The 14,304-nt window shown below is 38.7% G+C and overlaps 1 pseudogene across 1 annotated transcript; it reads right to left on the reverse strand.

Annotated features, from left to right (window-relative positions):
• Positions 1-441: 441 nt before the first annotated feature.
• LOC308638973 (pecanex-like protein 4) lies at positions 442-1,051 on the reverse strand (annotated as a pseudogene). Its single transcript has one exon. The product of its transcript is annotated as a pecanex-like protein 4 (transcript).
• Positions 1,052-14,304: the final 13,253 nt, after the last annotated feature.

Raw genomic sequence — 14,304 nt, forward strand, 5'->3', positions numbered from 1 at the left:
TAAACCAAATTAAAAACTCAATTGAGAGTATCACTAACAGAGTGGAGCAAGTAGAAGCCAGAAATTACATATAAGAGGTTGTGAGGGGAATGGGAAAATAAACAAGGAGGGAAATGAATTACAGTAGATGGGGTAGAGAGAGAAGATGGGAGGGGAGGGGAGGGGGGATAGTAGGGGATAGGAAAGGTAGGAGAATACAACAGTCACTAATATGGCATCATGTAAAAATGTGGATGTGTAACCGACGTGATTCTGCAATCTCTATTTGGGGTAAAAATGGGAGTTTATAACCCACTTGATTCTAATGTAAGAAATATGATATGTCAAGAGCTTTGTAATGCTGTGAACAACCAATAAAAGAAATAAAAATTAAAAAAATAAATTGAACCTAAAAAAAAGAATTGTTTTAAAAAGTTCTATTTTTCTTCTATAAAAAATCATTCATAAATCAGTATTCCTTCTATATAACAGAATTAGAAGTACTCTGTTCATCTTGAATTCCCCTATACACAATGTTAGCCATTCAAAAACAAATAGAGGAGCAGTGCTCCCTGTACTGCCACTCAGCAAGGTTATTCTATTTGGAAGCAGATACCACGTTCCAAGAGCACATACTAGCCCAGCAAGAACAGAATGAAAAATTATATTGGCTATATATTTCTTGCCAGGAATTAGAAATTTGACAGTCTCAGCACCAGCACAGCTTGTAAATTCATGCTCATCTTCCTCAGCTAAGATATCTGTGGTTAGCATTCTTTCTACTGTCACTGATTTGTTTTTGGCATATAAACTTGTGAACTAGATGACAAATGCAGTGAAAAGCATTAGTCCACCAGCAAATGATGCTATATAATAGTCTTTCAGGATGCCCAATTGGTGCAAAAGTGTTCCCATTCCACTCAAAACCCATGGCATCAGAAAAAGGATAATTTGATTAACATATACACAAAAGCCTAACTTGAGTTGAAGGCCTCCAAGAAGAGTCTGTGGAATGTGCTTCTAAAAAGAAGTCCTGTTTGTAATCATTTAGCAGAAGCACATCTGGATTCATCCTTTTCATGCAGGATTATTCTGAAAGTCACATCCTTTTCTGTAACCAGAAGACTCTTAAATCACTGGAGGGAAGAGGTGGTGCAAAGGCAGCCTGAAGTCTGCACTTCTGCTGGTAAACCCCCAGGTGAGCACTCCCACCTGGAAGCTGGCTGGAGGCATAGAAGCTGCAGTGGCCCCAAAGCAAAATCCCAGAGATGCCTCCATGGTTACTCCTGGTTTCCATGGCTCCAAGGTCTTCTTTTAACTTGAGAAAGTATTTTGTCTTTCCAACTCAACAAGAAGCTCATCAGGGACAAGTGACAGGCCTGTTTCATTTTTATAAAATCCACATTGTCTCAGTTCTTGGCAGATACTAGTAGTTCAATTGATTATTGTCAAACAAATGAATATTAAACATATTTATTGGCTACCTATTCATTCATTCATTCAATCAGTTTATACATATTGCTTGAGCACAATATGCCAGTCATGTTCAAAGTGCTGAGGATACAAACTTAGACCCAACTAAGATCCCTGTCCTAAAGAAACTTCCATTCGTTCAGGTGCAGTTGTGCATGCCTGTAATCTCAGCAACTTGGGAGGCTGAGGTAAGAGGTTCACAAGTTTGAGGTTAGCTTCAGAAACTTACCAAGGCCCTAAGCAACTTAGTGAGACCCTGTCTCTAAATGAAAAAATAAAAATGGCTGAGGATGTGGCTCAACTTAAGTTCTGGGTGAAGTGCCCCATAGTTAACTCCCCAGAACAAACAAACAAACAACAACAACAACAAAAACTTGTGATTAAAAATTTTGGCCCAGGACTTCACACGGCTAAAAGGTATGCATCAGACAGAGCCTTCTCTCATTGCGGAACTGGAGTGCTTGCATGATTTGAAATGGAAGGGGTGAAGAAAAATCATGTGGCTGTCTTGTGATAACACCCTGTCTTTTCCTCTTCTTCCTCAAGGCAAGAATTCAGGAACTCTATGACTCAGAGAAAATGAGAAGCTAGGATAAAAGTCTGTGTGTGAATAAATGGAGTTGGGAGCAAGAAGGGCAGGCAACCTCCAGGAAGGGGGAAGTTACCCACTGGGCATTCTCAGACACGTAGTATGGGTACAAGATTTCCACAGTATGTATGATTGAGCCCTAAGCTACTTTATTTTGACATTGCAGGAGAGCCTGGGCCTGGAAGGCTGGGGGGCATGACAAATTCAGATTATTCTGCAGTCTTAACCTCTTTCCTAGCTTGGAGAGCACATTGGCAGCTCTTTGTAGGATTCCCCATGTGTTTATCTGATAGGTCTTCATGTTTTGTTACTCCGAGAAAAATCCAAGAACTTTCAAATATCTCTATTGGTAGAATGGATTCATTTAAATGCCTATCATTCCTACTTGGACACAATCTTTCCCTAAATTAAAATGAGACTATGCTGGGGAGTGATATTGTTATGCATATATAAATAGGTAATAACAATTCTCATCATTAGGGACAACTATAATGAACCAATAAAAATGTGAAAAAGGAGACTCTATAAATCTGAGTTTACATAATGCAAAAATCTGAACTATTTCCTGTTGTTTTGCGAAACCATTTTCTGAATCTCATATGCAGAGGACTCATGGGTATTAGTATCCCACATTTTTTTTCTCTCTGAGGGATCCATAACTAATCCCAGGAAAATGCAGAAAGTCTTGCAAGCTCATGGTTTTGACATGTTCCTTGCTTATGAAGAAGTAGCTGTTTTCCAAGCAGTGATGCAACTTGAATGTGAAGTTGTGTCATCAATAACCTATTTGCACAAGTCACTTTGTGCAAACCAGAAATGAACACTGGCCTAAACTTCCAGCAGTGGGGGCTGTTTTCTCTCTCAACCTTTACACCATACTTTTGCATCCCACCCCTCAAAAGAGCAACTAAATCCAAGAAGACCCAATGTTTCACTGAAATCACAAATCTAGTTTGATTGGAGCAAACTCTCACTTTCCCCAAGGTCCCTGCTCCAGCACTGTTCTGGCTTTGAAACTGAACTTTGGGAAGGAACATTCCAAAGACAACCTTGGTTTCAGGGAGATCCATGTAGAAATTCCTTGGTCTCTACTTTTGCAAACAATGAGGAGTCAGAGAAAACTTGGGACCCTAAAACTTCCATCTAAAAAGTTAGACTTCTGCTAGAGAGGATGTCATACTTAGAACTACAACTGCCCAAAGAGGTCATCACACTGACACACGTGGGTTAGCCCTGTGCCTATCCATATTTCATTTGAAGCTTCAACTCTAAAACTCTTTAGCTTAGCCTTTTTCCTTTCAGAGCCTGAAAAATGAATTGAGTAATGGAGAACATTTATCACCAGTGGATTTAATAATCTTTTCATCCATTTGCTTTCAGAAACCTGCCTGGAATGATGGTGATTCTTCTCTCTTGTTATCATTTAGCTCTTTACCTTGATGCTATATTTTGCTCCCTTAAAGCTTTTAATGTCCCTAGATAAATCAGAGCTTTTACATCATCCACCACTTTCTGCAATCCAAATACTCTGTCTTAATCTAGGACTGAACATGTTTCTAAGTTCATCTACTTTTGATCACATCTGGCTGGGGCTTTCTATCTTCCATAGAGATTTTCAGCATTGAAAAGTTCACAGTTTTGTTCAGCTTGAAACCCGATTTTCCAAAAGTTTCCATTGAGACTTTAGGAGTTAAAAAGACAATGTCTTAAAGGCAAAGCAGAAGGCAGGCAATAAGGCGAGCCACAACTAAACAAGATGCCTGAGAGTTAGCAGCCAAATCCAACAAAACCCAAGCCCTAGACTGCTCTTTCCTCTGCCCCAAAGCCTTAAATAGCTGGCTAAGGTGGCCACCTCAGTCTAGAAGGCTCAGCCCCAGCCATAATGTTAAGGCTAAATTTGCACTTGTCTCTTCTCTGTTCTTTAAGCATCCTATATAGTCTTCATTCCATTCCAACACATTCCTCATGTTTTACTCTTTGTTCAGTTGTCTGTCACCTCTAACATCAGCACTTTATCTTCCAGACTGTGATCCATGTGTATTTGGTAAACTAGTACCAGTATCTTAACTAGTTAGGCAAATGCTATCTATTCTTATTGTCATAGAACAGGATTTTTCAACCTCAGCTCTTTTGACATTTGGTGGGGGCTGTCCTGTGCATTACAGGATGTTAGCAGCAATGCCCTCCTTCCCAAATCACTGCAATCAAAAATGTCACTAGACATCGTCAAATGTCTCCCAGGGGACAAAATCACACCCTGGTATACTCCCAGGGATAATCACTGCTACAGAACAATACAAATGGTCCCCAGCTGATAATGATTCCATTGAGGATTTTTCAAATTTACAATGGTATGAAAACAATACTCATTCAATTCACTAGGTACTGTCCTTCAAATTTTGAATTTGGATCTTTTTCCCAGGCTAGTGATATACAGTGTTATCCTGCCTCATGACGTTGGGCATTGGAAACCATTGGTACTCTACAGTCTACTGTGTTGCTAAGCTATGATGTTTGGTAGGGTAGGTGCATTCAATGCATTTTTTACTTACATTAGTCTTAATTTACCATGGTTTATTGGGACCTGGCCTCACAGGTTGAGAACCTTCTGTATTAAAAAGGTAGGTTGAGCTGGATGCAGTGATGCACACCTGTAATCCCAGCAGCTTGGGAGGCTGAGACAGCAGGATTACAAGTTCAAAGCCTGCCTCAGCAACCTAGTGAGGCCCGGAAAAATTTAGTGAGACTCTGTCTCAAAAGAAAAAAATGGATGGGCATGTGGATTAATGGGTTTAATATGTGGTACAAAAAAGTGGGTTGAGTGATTTCATTTATAAGGTCTTTAATAGCATGGACTCTCCCAAACTAAAAAAACAGCTTCCTCCTCCTCCTCCTCTTCCTCTTCCTCTTCCTCCTCCTCTTTCCTCATCCTTCTCCTTCTCCTCTTCCTCTTCTTCCTCCTCCTCCTCTTTCTCTTCTTCCTCCTCCTCTTCCTCCTCCTCCTCTTCTTCCTTTTCCTCCTCCTCTTCCTTTTCCTCTTCCTGCTCTTCCTCTCTACCACCTCCTCCTTTTCATCCTCCTTTCTTCCTCCTCCTTCTCTTCATTATTATTAGGAAGGAATCACCAATGTTTTACCAATGCAATCTTCAGATTCTAATTTAGACATATTTTTAATATGATTTCATTAAAACCAAAGTTTAAAAAAAGTATTCCTGGGAGGCAGTTTACTAGTAGGCTCTCTAGGGTAGGGTAGGGGTTAAGAGTATGGAGAGTGGAACCAACTACTTCAGTCTGAAATCCAGTTACTACCAGGTACTACCAGTGTGATCTTAGGGACACTATTAATGTCTCTGTGCCTCCTTAGCTAATAATAATTTAATTACTCTAAATCATAATCTAGATATAAATCATAATACAGATATGATAACCTGCCAAAAAATTGATGGTAGGGTTAATATTTGAGTTAATATTTGAAAAGCTCTTAGAACCATTCCCAGCACAAAGTAAACAAGATATAAACATTAACTTAAAGTCAAGACTATGAGGATTTTCAAGAAATCTCCACATTTTAAATCATTCATTTAGGACTATTTGGAAGCTTTAAGATTCTGCTGCCAAGAGTATCTAAGTAGATCCTGCAAAATGTACAAAACATATCTATTCTCCCATATTTCAAAACCGAATTCTAAGATTACAGTCAGCTTTGTACCTTTCTATTATTAATTCTCAACCTTCCTTCAACTATAACATATTTTTTTCCTTTTTTCCCATTTCTTTCCTTTTCTTCTTCTTGCAGTCTGGGGGATGGAACCCAGGGTCTTTTGCATGCCAGGCTCTAACACTGAGCTAAAGCCTAGCCCTCAACTCTTTTAGAGAGTAAGGAATAGAATGAGTCTGAAGACAAGAAACTGGAAATCTCATTGTCTTCTGTATATATCAATCAGTGCTTCCTACTTAACTACAAGAAGCAAAAGCACAAAAAAAACCAACTGATTGCCATTTTGGTAACACATTCCAGTTGGTGTGTGTGCTCTGGGATATTGGACCATTAATCTCTAGGGAACTTCTCTTTATTCTTTTGTCTTTCCTTTTTGTATATTAAAAAATCAAACCATGTCATGCTTTTGTTTTGAGTGTAAGGAATTTTTAGACTGTCATCTGTGACAATCATTTCACTGGTTGCCATCAGTATATATTGTATATATATTGTATTGTAGCGGCGGTGTAGTGCAAGGGCAAAAACATGGCTTTGGGGAAGAAATTCCCCTTTCGCAACTAAATAGATTTGTGAGCTTGGGTGAGCCAATCTGCAACCAAGAAGAGGATCCTCACCAGAACTTGACCATGCTGGCACCCTGACCCTGTACTTCTAGCTTCCAGAAATATGAGAAATAAATGTTTGTTGCATAAGCTGTCCAGTGCGTTCTGTTTTTGTTATAGAAACCTGAAGTAAGTCAGTGAAATTAGCCTTACATTAGGAAGAAGATAACCAATGCAAAAAGATGGTGAGAAACTGGCCCATAGTCACCAGTGAATTAGCATCAGTTGAATCTGGAACTGGATTTTCAAAACCCTGAGTCTAGTACATTTTCTTGGATTTGTGCTTCTCAAAAATTAGCAGATAGTCAGACAATCTGGGAATCCTAATAAAATATAGATTCTGATTCAGCAGGTCTGGGAGCCTGAGATTCTGCCTTAACTTAAGGAAATTCCTCCCAAGTCGCAAAATAAATTTTCTCCAAAGTCCCCATCTAACAAGCCCCCAAATGGTACCACCTCTGCTGAGCCAAAGACTCCACTTGGAGCACCCAAGGGTCTATATAATTGTTTGCATCAAATGATGGTATTTCTGATGCTCTGAAGCTAATTTTCAGCAGAGTTCAAGGGGCAAAATGTGCAGAAAAAATAACAAAACATATCATGGGGATAACCCCAAGAGTCATCATTCTCTTACCATTGTAAAGTTAGATGAGAATTTATTACCAAAATACCAATTGAATTTCAAAATAGCAGAATGACAGGCAACCCTGAATTTTGCCAAGGCCTACAGGCAATCAATAAAAGTTTCTACTCAGTTGACTGATTGAAGGTCCTGCTGGGACCCACAAAAGTCCCTTTCCTCCTTTCCTTCACTTAGCACCAGGAAGCTCATTAGCAATGGGGGGGCTCCATCAAAAGGAACATTTCTCTTTCTTCTGAAAACTGATTGCTCCAACTCTGTATACATTTGTTTTTCATTTATATGGATATTTCAGCTATGTTTGTGTAACCTACGTAACCTAAATCAGCTAAAATAAGAACTAATTCCAACCTTTGTATCAGATTTCAAACTGCACCTGAGCTTAGCACAGATGGAACACCAGGAAGGATGATGGGTTGTGATGAAGAGGGCTGCTCTCCTGGCCAGAATGGCATGCAAGTGGGTGCAGATGTGTGGGAGAAGCCCAAGTGCCACTGATGACAATCGACTAATGAACAATGCGTTCCTCTTCTTTTTTTCCACATATAGTTGTTTGTGCTTTTACTTTCATATTAAGCTGACTTTACACATTAGAGTAGGGATTGGCAAACTTTGTCTATAAAGGACCAGATGGTAAATATTTTCATCTTTGCAGGACATATGTAAAATCTCCATCACAACTACTTGACTCTGCCCTTTGAGTCCAAAAGCAGCCACAGACAATATGGAAACAACTGGGCATGACATTGTTCCAAACAGACTATTCATAGACAATGAATTAGAAATTTCAATTCATCTTTATATGTCTTGAAATATGATTTTCCTGCTTATTTTTTTCATCATTTACAAACATAAAAATCATTCTCTGCTCACAGGCTGTACAAAAGCAGGCAGCACAAAAGCAGGCAGCAGACAGGATTTGGCTCCCAGGCCATGGTTTGCTGACCTCTGTGTTAAAGTAACATGAGCCCTGCCAAATGCAACATTCTCATGAAGTTGTGTAATGTACAACATCAGACATAGAGTAGACTTCCAGATTTCCTGCATTTATGATGACAGCTTTAAAGGAAACCAAAGCTGTGCACTGGGGGCTGTTCTAGGTGTTCTGCAAATGTTTTTTTCATGGCTGCCTTCAGTATATGATATCTTCTCATTTCCTAGGGCTATTTGGTTTGTGAATGTGAAACCATCAACTTCCTGTGTCAACTTCAAGTAGCTAAGTTTCCCATTTGTTTGAATTCCTTTAGTGGACCCTTGTCTTGTATTTATTTATTTTGGCTCCAAAGACTGACCGTATCCATACCAAGGGTTTGGAAATGTAAGTGGTAATTTTCTGCGAAGAAATATATTCTGACCAGTTTCACTGAAATTTCCTAAACTATGTGCTTTTATTCTAGTAATAACTATGCTAATAGGGGCTGTGGCAAAGTCCTTTAGCCCTTTTGGCTTGTACATATTACAGTTACAAGAATGTAGATGGATTTCTTTTTCCATGGGGGAATTCAATGCATAACCCAGAAATTGTTTCCAATGCAGAATTTATCTTCATAGCACACAGTCTTAACAATGCATGTTTGGTTTTTGATTATGCACAGTTCTTCTTTTCTGTTATATATTCTAAGCTTGCTTTGCTTTTGGCTCTTTCTTTCCACACCAGGCACTGGTTCCCTTCCAGTGTTACCATATACATGACCTTTAATCTCAACAGCCTTAAGTTAAGGAAATTCCTCCCAAGTCACAAAATTAATTTTCTCCAAAGTCCCCATCCATATATATCTCTCCCCTTTTTAAAGTTTGTTAATAGCACAAACTTAAAACAAGATACAAGGGCTTCAAGCCTAGGATTCCTTTTTTATGATGTCTGTAAACCATCATCTAATTGTTGATCTGACAGATTACATACATGGAGTAAGTTTATTAGCCAGAGTATCTTTTACCCTATAAAATTAATTTATTTATGCCCCATAAGTGTATTTGGGAGCAGGTCAGTAAGAAACATCTGAATCATAATTACTTTTGGAACAGCCCTTATGCTCAGTAAAAATAACATTGACTCGGGACCACTCCCAACACTCTGCTGCCTCAGGAGATGGGCTAAGGAGCCAAATACTGAATGAAGGATGCCTACAGACCCGGCACAACTTGGCTGGGACCTTGCCAACACACCTGAGACAAGGATGGAAGGAGCATCATTTGACTCTTCTTTGGGTAATTTGTTGTGTTCTCTTGTGCCTTTGATAGGAACAGTGAGACATAAAGGCTTTGTCCAAAGAGGAAGAGATGGGGGAGGACCACAGCTGCTGCTTTGGGCTTCACATAAGCTCTTAGATCTCTGACATCTGCACTTCCTCTACCCTGACCTTTTCCCAGCACTTCCCCAGCCAGAGGGTAGTGCTCCCAAGAATGCAAGCCTATGTCACAACACCTTGCATGATCAACGACATCCCTGGGTGGCCTAACAATAAAAGCACAGCAACCTGAGGAAATCAAAAAAGAAAAAGGGCAAGAAGAACTCTAAGTGAGAAAATCTGCAATAATAAAGGCCAAGCTATTCAATGTCTATTTCATTGCCAATTCATAGACTAGAAAGAAATTTAGTTTTAAAACTACACAAGTGTGCACATACACACAAACACACACAAAAGACACACAATGGCACATCTTTAACTTGTTTTTAATGATGAATGTTTTGGAGTAAATTGATGCATATAATCTTCTTAAAATACACACAAACATGATATGGCTTTTGTTTGTTTACTTATAAGCAACTATAGTTCAGAACCCAATTTTGCCCTTCAAATGTCCACCTGTGATGGAGATAATATTCATTCTCAATTAGCCACACTGCTGGGGGGGGGGAGGGACATACATGATATGCAAATCATTTCTGTTTAGTTCAGGAAGAGTTTTATGGTGTTCATTGCACCTGATTTATCCTCTGATCTGATGATGTTTGGCTTCTACTAATTTTAGAGGAGCAGGTATTCCCCGAGTGTACACTCTGATGAAATTTATCCAAACAAAAAACTCCCAGAGCTGTTTCATTGCAGCTTGGGTAACTTTCTGCTGCAGTGGCCAAAGGAATGGTGGAATTTCTCATGCATTCCCCCTCATTTGCTTTTCTTGTATCATGACCCTCCTCCCCATAATGTGTCAAGCTACACAGGAAGCAGTGGCCACGCCTGATCAGTTGCTGAAAGTGTGCAAAGCCATTTACTCTAGTGCAAGGTTCTTCAGCCTTGGCACTCCAGACATATTGGGCCACATCAGGGTTTGCTGTGGGGTTTGTCCTGTACACAGCAAGATGTTGAGGAGCATCCCTGGCCTTTACCCACAGATGCTAGAAGCCTCTCTTTTCCCAGTTATATCAAATAAAATTGTCTTTAGATATGGCCCACTGTCTCCTGGAAAAAAAAAAAAACCAACAACAACAACAACAAAACTTCTCCTGAATGAACACCATTTTTCTTGTATGATAGAACTGTGGGGATACACGATATAGTTTGTTTTATGTCTTTCAGTTTGGCTCAGTTTGAAGCATGAGTTGTTCTTCTACAGACTTCTGAAGTACAGGACAGGCAGTTATGCAAACTAAGTTGCAAGTTACATGAAGGAAGTGACCCTCCCTTGTTCTTATTCTCTTGCCTACTCATAAAAAGTAGATGTTCAATAAAAGCATGACAAGTTGAATTACATTTTTGTTTCATTCTGCTACTGCTATTTTCTTTCCATTCTGTACCGAAAATCTAGTACTGTCAGCACACATTTCTTGGTAACTGGATAAAAAGCCCTTTAGCTTTGGATCCCCAGTCCTGGCTCAGTTTCAGACTTTTTTCTTTTCTTTTTCTTGAGACAGGGTCCAGTGTGTTTCCCAAGGCCTTGAACTCATGATCCTCCTGTCTCAGCCTCCTGACTACCTGGCATTACAGATGCCCAGCTCAGCTTTAAATCTTAATTTTCTTGGCTTAAAACACTTTTCTCATGAAATGTCTCTGTCCTGGGTAAGTCTTATCTCTCCACTTTTTCTTTCTCAGCAGAATTTCTTTAACTTTCTCTCTCACACCAGCTCTTCCAATCTGCCTGTAGTCCTCTGGCAGTGAAAGCAAATATCATCACAAGCACAGAACCTGAGAAAGAAAGCCTGAGAAAGAAAGCACAGAAAGGCATGAAGGACTTAAGTATTGGAGAAAACTTACAAAGGACTTTGGGTCTAGGTTTTTTGAAAGAAGAGTGTTAACCTCTATTGCTTCTTCAGAAAAGTTAAGACTTGAAGAATTCACTGAAGTACAAATTTAATTAGAGTAGAGAAGACTTCAATGGTAATGTGAAGTGTTTGGTTTGTTTTACTCCATCTTACAGTGCTAGAAATGGAAAGGAAAGCTGCTAGGAGATTTTGGTGAATAGAAAGCTCCCCAAACTACCCGGTTCCCGGATCATTTTGACATAGCAGCTCTTGGTAAGTATTCTGCGTGCCGTGGGGAAAAAAAGGAAACAAAACAAAATGGAGACAACCATTTTTCTTAATTGAGTCAAGTGAAGAATGATATTGCAAAAGGAGTCAGAATTTATACCAGATATTATTATATGATCAATTCTTCCTTTTTAAGACAAATATGCCATTCTTGAAACTAGATTTTTACTTTCCAGTATACTATCCCTTGGAATTATATAGCAAGTCACAAAGACATCTTATTCAACCCATTAATTGTTAAAGAAAATATTGTCTGCGAAAAGAAAATTCTGAGCACAGTGGTGATATTCTCAATCAGAAAAACAAACAGAAGTACTAACATGTTTATTTCAATTTAATAAAGACCAAGGAAAGTTTATATCTCTAAGCAAGAGAAGGAAATGTTTCAAAGAGTTACAGGGAAATATTACTTTAAGAGACAGATGGGAGAGCTTATGTTTTGGTGAGAATCAATTGACACAGTTGAAAATGGCTTGATTTTGTTCAACTGTTTACTGTTTGTAAATATTTTTAAGTCTCTTTGCTGGGACAAGAGATATCCTAGGAAACTGAGGAAACTTAATCTGAGCTCTTGAACCTGAGTTCAGTTTCTGAAGACTGTTGACCAATGGATAAGTGTCTAATATGATTACCAAAGATTTGGCTTTGAGATTCTAATAGATTCATTAGAATCAAGTGAGGGCTTTCTGGAAGAAGTAATGCCAGAATAATCTAATGTCTTTTTTGAAATAAGCTTTACTACATTAGTGGGATAGTGATATGAGAACATGAAAGAGACCACGACAAATCCAGTACCTTACAACAAATACAATGCAAAGACCTTCTGACATATATGTGATTTCCTCTCAGTTGATATCTAGGCATATAACATAATACATAAAATATTATTTTTAATAAGTGAGATGAAGGGCCCTTGTATTGAGAAATGCCAAAAATAAAAACCTTCCCTATGACTATATATATAGTATTTTTCTTTGAACAAAAGGCAAACTATTTGAGGGCCCAGGATGTGACAATGACAGTAAATGGATTCTAGATGTCAATGACCATATCATCATATGGACTTACTCTTTAAAGGCATTTATTATTTGCACATAGCATGTACAACAGAAGTTTGGCATGGATTATCCCTGAGCTTTTTCCTGTGACCTATCTGGTGGAAATCCTAGGGGGTCAATTTTTTGGCCAAGAGAAGTAAAACTACTGGAGTTAAACAAACCAACTCTTCTAACACTCTCAGCCTACCCCTCCCACTGGCCTAGCAGGGATGATCTGTGTCCAGGGATTGCAAGGAAACTCTGAAGATGTGGTCTAGATGGTTACTCTTCTGGTAACAAATGTACCAAAATACATGGATTTTCAATGATCTCTGTTTACATTAAAGGGGAAGTACCAAACTGAAGAGTGGCTTCAAGCAGGAGCCCTTTAATACACACACACACACACACACACACACACACACACACACACACACATTTAAGCTTTACTTCACAAATATCCTTGTCTGTCAACAAACTGTCAGCTTCATTACCAAGCTGGTTGAAAAATATATAAGTGTCATTGTAATCCTTTATTACTATACCTAACAAGTGTTTCTAGAATCGGATCTCAGGCAAGTCCTTATCAATGGATTGGAGGCATTGGGTGGGACCAGTAAAGGTTGTCTGGATTTGAGAAGGCACTAGCTTTAGGGTCTTTATAATATGTCTCCTCTCCTCTGGAGGAGGAAATGATTGTTGTAGAGATTAGGTTAATATATATTTGATAAAGCTTGGTTTTCTTTGCACCAGAAATTCCATGCAGTACATATAGCCTTGAAAATAGGTTCTGGGCATGGGCAGACAGTACCAGTAGACAGAATTTAGAAGCTAGAAGGATGCTCACTGTGCAGCCACAACCACCAGATTCCATTTTACTTCTAGAATTGTAATTTTATTGTTCATCCATTCATTTCCATAGGGCCTTTTCATTTTGCATTATGTTGTTTATTTTGCTTTGGTTCTCTAGTCCAACACCAATACACCATGAGGAACAGCTTCTAGGCAGTGTTTATGAACAGCCGAAGGCCAGGATCAAGTTAAATTGCACATATACTCCCAGTGGGATTTTCCTCTTTGCACTTTATAATCTTCACATTGCTAAATTCCTTAAACTGTAGTTGATTCTCTCTACAAGAATTGCTAAGACGCTGCCAAAGCAAATTTTGAAAAGGTAGAAATGTGACCTTTATACAAATATATGGTGAGCAGGTATCAAAGACATATTTTACTCATTAACAAGGAAGCAAGGGTGTAGGAGAGACTTATGTATATATAGTCAGTAAAAAAATGTTAAAATATGATTGCAAAGATAGATATAAAACTTTTACATGCTTTAAGGAAATACAAGCCTAACTTTCAGGGACATTTGTTTATTTTTTTTTTTTACCAAATAGAAATAATTTGCAACTCTCTAAATATTGTTTGCAGCTTATCAAACTACAAATTAATTTCTCCTTTCATAGAGTCCTGGTCCTAATCAATGGTAAATAGTAAGTCAAACATAGATGTATCTTCCTAGAGAATGAAACACACTTGGATGGGCTGCATTATAACTTTGCAAGGACAAGCTATTATCCTTTTGAATATTTCCAAGTATTGTCTAACATTTCTTCACAGGGTCATACATAAGACATTTTGTCTAAAGTTTAGTGGAAGGGGGTTTTATAGGTCATGGTCTCTGAAATTCCCCCAAAAGTCCTATGTCATTAAAAGCTTCAGCAACCAACAGAAAACTCCAGTGTTGAAAGATTTATCTCTCTAAAAGCAAGCTTTGGCCATGCACCCAAGGCAA

The sequence above is a fragment of the Spermophilus citellus genome (assembly GCF_964194105.1).
Source record: "Spermophilus citellus genome assembly, chromosome: X".
Classification (NCBI taxonomy): domain Eukaryota; kingdom Metazoa; phylum Chordata; class Mammalia; order Rodentia; family Sciuridae; genus Spermophilus; species Spermophilus citellus.